Genomic DNA, 10,000 nt, shown 5'->3' with positions numbered 1-10,000 from the left:
GAGGACTATCTGGTTGACACTTAAATGGAGAAGGCATTTGATGCTGTAGTTCACCAAGCATTATTACAAGCCTTACTAATTCTACAAGTAGGAAATGCTTTTGTAAGGCTTATTGCAGAAATAGATATCCTACTTGTTGTGGATAGTAGATAAGTAAGGGCTATACATTACATAATGATTAATTTGAAGGTACACTTTAAGCTGCATGTCATTGAATTCATTTGATGTTGAACAAGTTACATGATAGCATTGTAAGGTGTAGGTGGTATGTAAAGGAGAGTGTCAGTATTCTGCCTATAGTACTGTATGAAAATGGCATGTGTTTAATACCTAATGATAAGGAAACATTAAAAGACTTACTGAAAAAATCAGAAGATATGGAGCAACAGTTAGGATTATGACTCCTATCAAAATGTCAGGACTCACAATGCCAACTTCTGAGATACAATAAAAAAAAATTGAAAATACAAGAGAAGAGCAAATATTGAATTTAAACTCTTCTCCCTTAAATATATTTTTTACAAATCACTGCACCCCCAAAATGTGAAGTGAAAGTCCTCCATACCCATAAATGTTTATATACCAACTCCAAAATCACTATGCCTCAAAAAAGGGAATACTTTGAGAAATGGCAATCTCATTCTTAGTATATGTAAATCTGGATTTTTAGTAATTCGCTCTCCACATTTCTGGACTTAGCATTGTGAATCACAACATTTTAAATGGTTACCTAGGATTATATTTGTATGTCCAAAAAAAGTTGTGGATTTGGAAAAGAAAGTTCTGCTGCGAATACTGAATTATCAGAACAAACTATGCAGAAGCTGGGCTTGTAATTTTAAAGAATTAGCTTGAAAAATCCAGAAAATTATTATAAAGAGTGGAATATATTTGTGAGTAGTGAAAATTATATTGCATGACATTAAAAATATACCAGCAACTGTGAGCTGTGTAACTAATTTAATTAGTTAGTAAAAATAAAAAAAACAACAAGAATAAACAGACCGGTTTTGGCTATGGCATGGACCTAGCCTTCATCAGTGTTACTTTACAGAAGCATCTTGAAGTTCTTATATACATTTACAGGTAATTAATCATAGAGTTTCATTGGTGAGCTCATGAATATTCATGAATGTTCCAAATCATAAATATTCATTAAGACCAGGCTGGAACAGTCCACCTAATTTCACAATCCATTTTTTCTCTTTTGCATTTAGTTTACTGTGCCATCCAGATTTGTTGGATCTGTCACCTACTATTTTATCAATTATGGTAAAATGAAATGTTGCTGTGGTATTTTGAGAGTGTGTTTATAAAGGGCATTGCTCATTCTTTTACAGTTAACATCACTGAGGTGTTCAGAAATATGTACTCTGAGGGGTCTAGATGTCTATCCTATGTAAAATGCATGACAGCTACAGGAAGCCATGTAAATGATCCAATGTGTGCTGCAATTTGCAAAAAACTTGATATCAAATATGGTGCCACAATTACTACGGGAAAATTGTTTGGTTTTCAACACGTTTACAATGGCTGCAGTGGCCACATGGCATGCAGCCAACTAACTTATCTCCAGAAATCAAAGTTTGGGTCATATTATGATTGATGGAATCATATTGATGTTTATAGTGGTTGAAATAAGATCCAAGATTTTTCCCTTTTCTGAATGAGAACCTACAGGTGTCAGATAAATGTTGTGACAAAAAATTGTCAGCTAAGAGAATATTCCAATGTCGTCAGATGGCATCAATGACTCTGTTGGTATTCTTGCCATATGTGGTAATGAACCGTAAAGTGTTATTTGTGTGTTGTGATTTTTGTTTATATTTGAGAAGGTCCTCTCTGTCTAAATTTGCAGCATAATTGCTTGCTGTATGTACATAACCCATGCTGTAACCTCTTTCTTGAAACCTATTAGACAAATCTTTGCGAAAGAATTCAAAGGTATGTTCGTCTGAACAAATACATCTCATCCTAATGAATTGAGACTTGGGGATATTTTTAGTGATATGTGCTGGGCGAAAGCTGGATGCGTGGAGTAAGGTGTTATATTCTGGGTATTTTCTGAATACTTCAGTATGAAGAGTGTTGTCTTCATTCCTGGTGATCAGCAAATCCAAATATGTGATATTGTGTGGGTCATAGTTGATGATGAATTGTAAGCCCCACTTGTTATCATTGAGATACTCAATGAATTCCATCAAGAATTCCGCATCAGACCTCCACACCATCCAGCAATCATCCAGATATCTACGCCAAATATCAATTTCTCCCAGGTAAATGTTGTGTGTAACATCATAGATGATTTGTTCTTCTATGTATGCCATATATAAATCTGCATATATGGGAGCAAACAATGCACCCATTGCAGTACCCCGTACTTGGAGATAACATTGTTGGCCATAGAAGAAAACATTTTTGGTGAGAACATGTTCAGTCAAACAAATGAGGAAAGTGCTGAAGCCAGGTTTGTATAACTCGGATTTATGTAACCAGTATTCAATAGCATCAAGCCCAGCCCAATGTGGTATATTGGTATATAATGCACAAACATCTAATGTGCATACCAACCAGTGATCCTTAATTTGCATTTCATTTATAATCCTTAAGAATTCTGTGGTGTCCTGAATTCTGGATCTTACCCATCTCAATAATGGTGTTAGATGTTTAGTTAAAAATTCAGATAGTGGTTTGGTTAAAGAACCATTACCTGCCACAATTGGTCAACCCGGGGGATTCTGGGGACCTTGATGAATCTTTGGCAGAAAATAGATATATTGGCTGTTTGGATCTGACAATGTAAGATGATTTTTGATGTTTTGTGTGATGATGCCATTTTCTACTGCTGAATCCAAAAATTTATCAATTTGATGTTTGAACACAGATGATGGATCAAGAGGCAGTTTGCTGTAGTATCTGGCATCATCCAAATTGTCTCCAAGCTTCAGCATCATATTGTGCCTAATTCATAACTACCACAGCACCACCTTTGTCCGCAGAAATAATTACTAAATTCTTGTTGTTAGAAAGTTCCTGTAGAGTTGACATATCAGTCTTTGAGAGATTATTAGACCTGGGGTGAGTCATACTCAATGTAAAATGTAAATCTTTGAGAACACTGTTTTGGAAAAGACTCACACAGGGATGCATTGGTGGGACAAAGGTGGATTTGGGATATTTAAATGTATCAACAGTTAAACCATCAGAGATATTATCATGTAAATACAATTTTAAATTGAGCAATCTACAAAATGCTATCATATCTTGTGCAAATATATCTTCTGGAACAAAAAAAACTGGTATAAATGCAAGACCTTTATTCAACAAAGTGGTTTGTGAGTCAGATAATGTTACATCAGAAATATTTGTACTAGGACCGATATTTATTTGTTCATCAAAAGTTCCATTAGACCCTCCAAACTTTTTATTTTTCTGATGTTTTCTGCCTCCCCTCTTATAAGGTCTAACGGGGCCATACTGTTATTACTTTTGGGGTGGGAGAGTCTGGGGTCTTCTGTATGTCCAAATCTTTACCAGAAGAAGAATCTTCCCCAGATGAGTCAGTGTATGTATTTCGTTTTCTAAGAATGGACTTGGGACGTTTGCGTTTGGGGGTGGTATTGGTTTTTTGATAGCCACCTTCAAACCTGACGTGTCTGGTATGTTGAAAAGGATGGCCTTTGTCATAGTCTGTTTGATCCCTTTGAAATTTATTGAGTTTCCGATCTTAAAGCTGTTATTCAAAGGTTAATAAATCTGAACTAAGTTTGGACAATTGAGTGGAAAATGGTTGATCCATGTGCTGATTGCTTTCATCACATAATTTACTGACATTGGTGATTTCCCTAAAACTGATACGCTCATAGGATCTGGATAGTGTTTCCACAAATCTCCTGGGGCAATTTTGTTATATTGTTGACCATTCACTGGTTAATTGTTCATCTAATTCAGTGACTAATGGCTGGATTTTTACTCTAAGCCCTCTGGGGGGTTTCCGTTTGGCCATGTACACTTTGAATAAGTTAAGGGTGTCATACATTAGATCTTAATGTTTTCATATTTCTGTTCAATTATTGAAATAACTTATCACAATGGGTTTGTGGGTTTTCAGTAGTATTCAAACTGCTGTCATTGGGCCATTCACCTATCCCAAAAATACCCAGAAACCCAAAATCCACTCAAACATGCTCACAGATGACAGTGCTTTCTGTTTATAGTTTATACAGCTTTCTGTATGTAGAGTTATTTATTAAGTTCGATAATTCAGTTAACTATATGCAATTGTTTCCTCAGAATAGTTGAATTATCGGCCATTTTTCAAGGCACTCAAGATAATTTCTTTTTTTGCTTCTGTTTTTCACATTGTTATGGGGCTGTTTTTCGTGATACACTAGGAAGTCAATATTTTTTATGGACTTGGAACTTAATAAATAACTCTACCAAACCATTCAACTATAAATAACTTATTGCTGTTCCTTTTGGGACTACAGCACATATGCACATGATTTTTGTTACATTCTTAGGGACAGAAAGTATTTAATATCGTGGGGCTATGTGGTTTATATATACAGAAAGCTGTGTCATCTGTGAGCTTGTTTGAGTGAAAATTTTCGTGATCCAAGAATATCAAGGGCTAATGGCTGCCTTTATAAATTCGACTGGACAATACTGACTGTGTGTTTATGTTGATACAACTGCAGCACATTCATCCGGATCATCGGATATCTGATAATTATCCAGACAAAGGTCATTTTTACGACTGAGAAATCGTTTTGCCTTATCAATCAAGATATATTCAGATGCCATCCTATTTAGCCTGCAACAGAGTCAGGCAATGTTTGGACATTCCCTCTAATGGACAATATTCATTGGATTCATTTTTTGTTCAATATTAATAATAATACTCAGAATATTCATTTAGTTATATGTTTGGGATTTATACATGGGCTATGTTGGGAATTAATGCATGGCAATGTGCATGTAACAACTAATATTGTTAACAGTCCAAGATTGTTTTGTACAACTTTTTGAAATCTGGTCCTGTGCATTGAGACTTCTAAATGAATACTATATTTCAGTTTTTTGTATTTATACCAGTACTCCTACACAACATACAATAATCCAACACAGTACCATTTTGGTACCAAATACATTGCATTAGGCTTATTTTCATCAGTTGGTTTCACCAACAGTGGGAGATATATATAATATATTTCTAATTCCCCCCTCCCCCCTTCCTTTTTTCCTTTTTTCCTTTTTCACCCTGCCAGGATATAGTCCAGCATTACAGGACTCCATTCCAAACCAGACAAATTGGGTTGTTCTACGGACTCAACGATAGCTTTTAGATACCATTTTTTCCACAGATTTACACGTTTATCAAGCCACATTTTGGCTCTATATATTTTTTATAAGTCCATTGCCATTCGTCAATGGCAGTTGGGATTTAATTTATTTGCAGTGACCATTATTGTCCAGGATTTTGTATCTAATCACAAGTGGATCTGGATGTGGCATGGTTCTTTTCATTTATCATAGGTCTGAGTGTATATTCAAACACTAAAGTCAAGGCCAGATGACAAGGTTCATTTATGAGAACTTGTGTTAGGGCCTATCCAGGTATTGAGACGCTAGGATTTCACATTGATCAAAACTATTGTTTTGCCAAATTTGTGATTGATTTAACCATTTGTTTGTTTCAGTGGTCACTATGGCCCAGTTCCCACGTGGAATTTGTTCGACCATAAGGATGTGGTACTGCATTTACTCTTTTTTTACATTCATTCTTACAACTTAAGTCTATTTTTGGCTTGTATACACGTGTAACTAGTCTTTGGACTTTGAGTAATACTATTTTTTTATTCAATTTGTTAAGGTTTTACACCTGACATTGTTTTCTATCTACAATTAAGTCTGCTTTTTCTGAAAGTTTCCATTTTTTATATCCCAATTCCCCTTTTTTCCTTTATTATTACTTTATTGTAATGGATCTGAATCGGATCTTGGCTGGGCTTTCTTCTAATAAAGAAGATCTTGGCATTTTTGGGATAGGTAAACAGCCCAATGACAGCAGTTTGAATACTACTGAAAACTCACAAACCCATTGTGATAAGTTATTTCAACAACTGAACAGAAATATGAAAACATTAAGATCTAATGTATGGCACCTTAAATTATTCAAAGTGCACATGGCCAAAGGGATAACCCCCAGAGGGCTTAGAGTCAAAATCCAATCATTAGTCACTGAATTAGATGAACAATTAACCAGTGAATGGTCAACAATGCAACAAAATTGCTCCATGAGATTTGTGGAAACACTATCCAGATACTATGAGTGTATCATTGATAGGGAAATCACCAATGTCAGTAAATTATGTGATGAAAGCAATCAGTACATGGATCAACCATTTTTTTCCACTCAATTGTCCAAACTGAGTTCAGATTTATTAACCTTTGAACAACAACTTAAAGATAGGAAACTCAAAATATTTCAAAGGGATCAAACAGACTATGACAAAAGCCATCCTTTTCAACATACCAGGCACGTCAGGTTTGAGGGTGGCTATCAAAAACCAATACTACCTCCAAACACAAACGTCCCAAGTCCATTCTTAGGAAACAAAATACATACACTGACTCATCTGGGGGAGATTCTTCTTCTGGTTCAGATTTGGACACACAGCAGACCCCAGACTCTCCCAACCCCCAATGTAATAACAGTATGGCCCCTTTAGGCCTTATAAGAGGGGAGGCAGGAAACATCAGAAAAATAAAGAGTTTGTTGGGTCTCATGGAACTTTTGATGAACAAATAAATATTGGTTCTAGTACAAATGTATTAAATATTTCTGCTGTAACATTATCTGACTCACAGACCACTTTGTTGAATAAAGGTCTCTCTTTTATACTGGGTTTTTTTGTTCCAGAAGATACATTTGCACAAGATGTGATAGTATTTTGTAGATTGCTCAATTTAAAATTGTATTTTCATGATAATATCTCTGATGGTTTAACTGTTGATACATTTAAATACCACAAATCCACCTTTGTCCTACCAATGCATCCCTGTGTGAGTCTTTTCCAAAACAGTGTTCTCAAAGACTTACATTTTACATCGAGTATGACTCACCCCAGGTCTAATAATCTCTCAAAGATTGATATGTCAACTCTACGGGAACTTTCTAACAACAAGAATTTGATAATTATTTCTGCGGACAAAGGTGGTGCTGTGGTAGTCATGAATTGGGCACAATATGATGCTGAGGCTCGGAGACAATTGGATGATGCCAGATACTACACCAAAATGCCTCTTGATCCATCATCTGTGTTCAAACATCAAATTGATACATTTTTGGATTCAGCAGTAGAAAATGGCATCATCACACAAAACATCAAAAATCATCTTACATTGTCAGATCCAAACAGCCAATATATCTATTTTCTGCCAAAGGTTCATAAAGATCCCCAGAATCTCCCGGGTTGACCAATTGTGGCAGGTAATGGTTCTTTAACTGAACCACTATCTGAATTTTTAACTAAACCTCTAAAACTATTATTGAGATGGGTAAGATCCAGAATTCAGGACACCACAGAATTCTTAGGAATTATAAATGAAATGCAAATTGAGAATCACTGGTTGCTATGCACATTAGATGTTTGTGCATTATATACCAATATACTGCATTGGGCTGGGCTTGATTCTATTGAATACTGGTTACATAAATCGGAGTTATACATATCCGGCTTCAACACTTTCCTCATTTGTTTGACTGAACACGTTCTCACCAAAAAATGTTTTCTTCTATGGCCAACAATGTTATCTCCAAGTACGGGGTACTGCAATGGGTGCATCATTTGCTCCCATATATGCAGATTTATATATTGCATACATAGAAGAACAAATCATCTATGATGTTACACATAACGTTTACCTGGGGGAAATTGATATTTGGCATAGATATCTGGATTATTGCTGGATGGTGTGGAGGTCTGATGTGGAATACTTGATGGAATTCGTTAAGTATCTCAATGATAACAAGTGGGGCTTACAATACACCATCAACCATGACCCACACAAGATCACATATTTGGATGCGCTGATCACCAGGAATGAAGACAACACTCTTTGTTCTGAAGTATTCAGAAAATACCCAGAATATAACACCTTACTCCACACATCCAGCTTTCATCCAGCACATATCACTAAAAATATTCCCAAGTCTCAATTAATTAGGATGAGACATATTTGTTCAGATGAACATACCTTTGAATTATTTTGCAAAGATTTGTCTAATAGGTTTCAGGAAAGAGGTTACAGCATGGGTTATGTACAAACAGCAAGCAATTATGCTGCAAATTTAGACAGAGAGGACCTTCTCAAATATAAACAAAAATCACAACACACAAATAACACTTTACGGTTCATTACCACATATGGCAGGAATACCAACAGAGTCACTGATGCCATCAGATGACATTGGAATATTCTCTTAGCTGACAATTTTTTGTCACAACATTTATCTGACACCTGTAGGTTCTCATTCAGAAAAGGGAAAAATATTGGATCTTATTTCAACCACTATAAACATCAATATGATTCCATCAATCATAATATGACCCAAACTTTGATTTCTGGAGAGAAGTTAGTTGGCTGCATGCCATGTGGCGACTGCAGCCATTGTAAACATGTGTTGAAAGCCAAACAATTTTCCAGTAGTAATTGTGGCACCATATTTGATATCAAGTTTTTTGAAAATTGCAGCACATATTGGATCATTTACATAGCTTCCTGTAGCTGTCATGCATTTTACATAGGACAGACATCTAGAACTATCAGAGTACGTATTTCTGAACACCTCAGTGATGTTAAATGTAAAAGAATGAGCAATGCCCTTTATAAACACTCTCAAACATACCACAGCAAAATTTCATTTTACCATTATTAATAAAATAGTAGGTGACAGATCCAACAAATCTGGATGGCACAGTAAACTAAATGCAAAAGGGAGAAAATGGATTGTGAAATTAGGTGGACTGTTCCAGCCTGGTCTTAATGAATATTTATGATCTGGAACATTCATGAATATTCATGGCCTCACCAATGAAACTCGATGATTAATTATCTGTAAGAACTTCAAGATGCTTCTGCAAAGCAACACTGATGAAGGCTAGGTCAGTGCCATAGTTGAAACCGGTCTGTTTATTCTTGTTGTTTTTTATTTTTACTAACTAATTAAATTAGTTACACAGCTCACAGTTGCTGGCTTTTGGTTTCTCTCTACAATGTTATTTTGAGCTGTGCAATTACTTCCGTGCAGGGGAATTCTTTTTGATTAAAAATATACACCAGAATTCAAAAAACTCTGTGTAAGCTCCGTGTAGAGCCTACGTGGAGTGTATCCATGTACATGGCCACAAAGTGTCAATAGCACTTAATGCATATTCATGATTCTCATCGTGCCTAAATGAGGTTTCGTGGCGCGTCCCAGTTGCTTTGGCCTCAAAACCTCGTAGAACAACATGGATAATAAATCCGTGTAAGCATCAATGGTTTGCCCTCATCATGCAACATCAGAAGAGTATGCAGTCCTAAAAGATCATCCATCCATCATGCATGACTATCTGAAATCCACAAATGTTATCCCAACTTGTGTCTTGTTTTTTCAATTTTCAGTCTTCCTGCATGTTTGCATGATGTACCACAGTACTTGCTAATGCTTACCGGTTTTGTGTAGTGGGACCACCCATGTATCAGATATGACCTAGACATCTAAAAATAGAAACAGGATGCTTTCAATTCACATCAGTGCACAATGTTGTGAATCGCTCAGACCCGCTAAGGGGAGCTGCGTTACACTCATACCTTGGAGTTAATAATAAGTGCTAAAATTACCTTATTGATGTCACTACCTTTATGGTGATATGGGATAAGTGTTGGAGTAAGGTGCAGATAGTCCTGGGCTCTAATCCCAAGAATGCAGACCCTTTTTTTATTTTTATTG

Source organism: Protopterus annectens, chromosome 3.part1, assembly GCF_019279795.1.
Source record: "Protopterus annectens isolate FY-2018-M chromosome 3.part1, PAN1.0, whole genome shotgun sequence".
Taxonomy (NCBI): domain Eukaryota; kingdom Metazoa; phylum Chordata; order Ceratodontiformes; family Protopteridae; genus Protopterus; species Protopterus annectens.
This window is presented reverse-complemented; position numbering follows the sequence as displayed.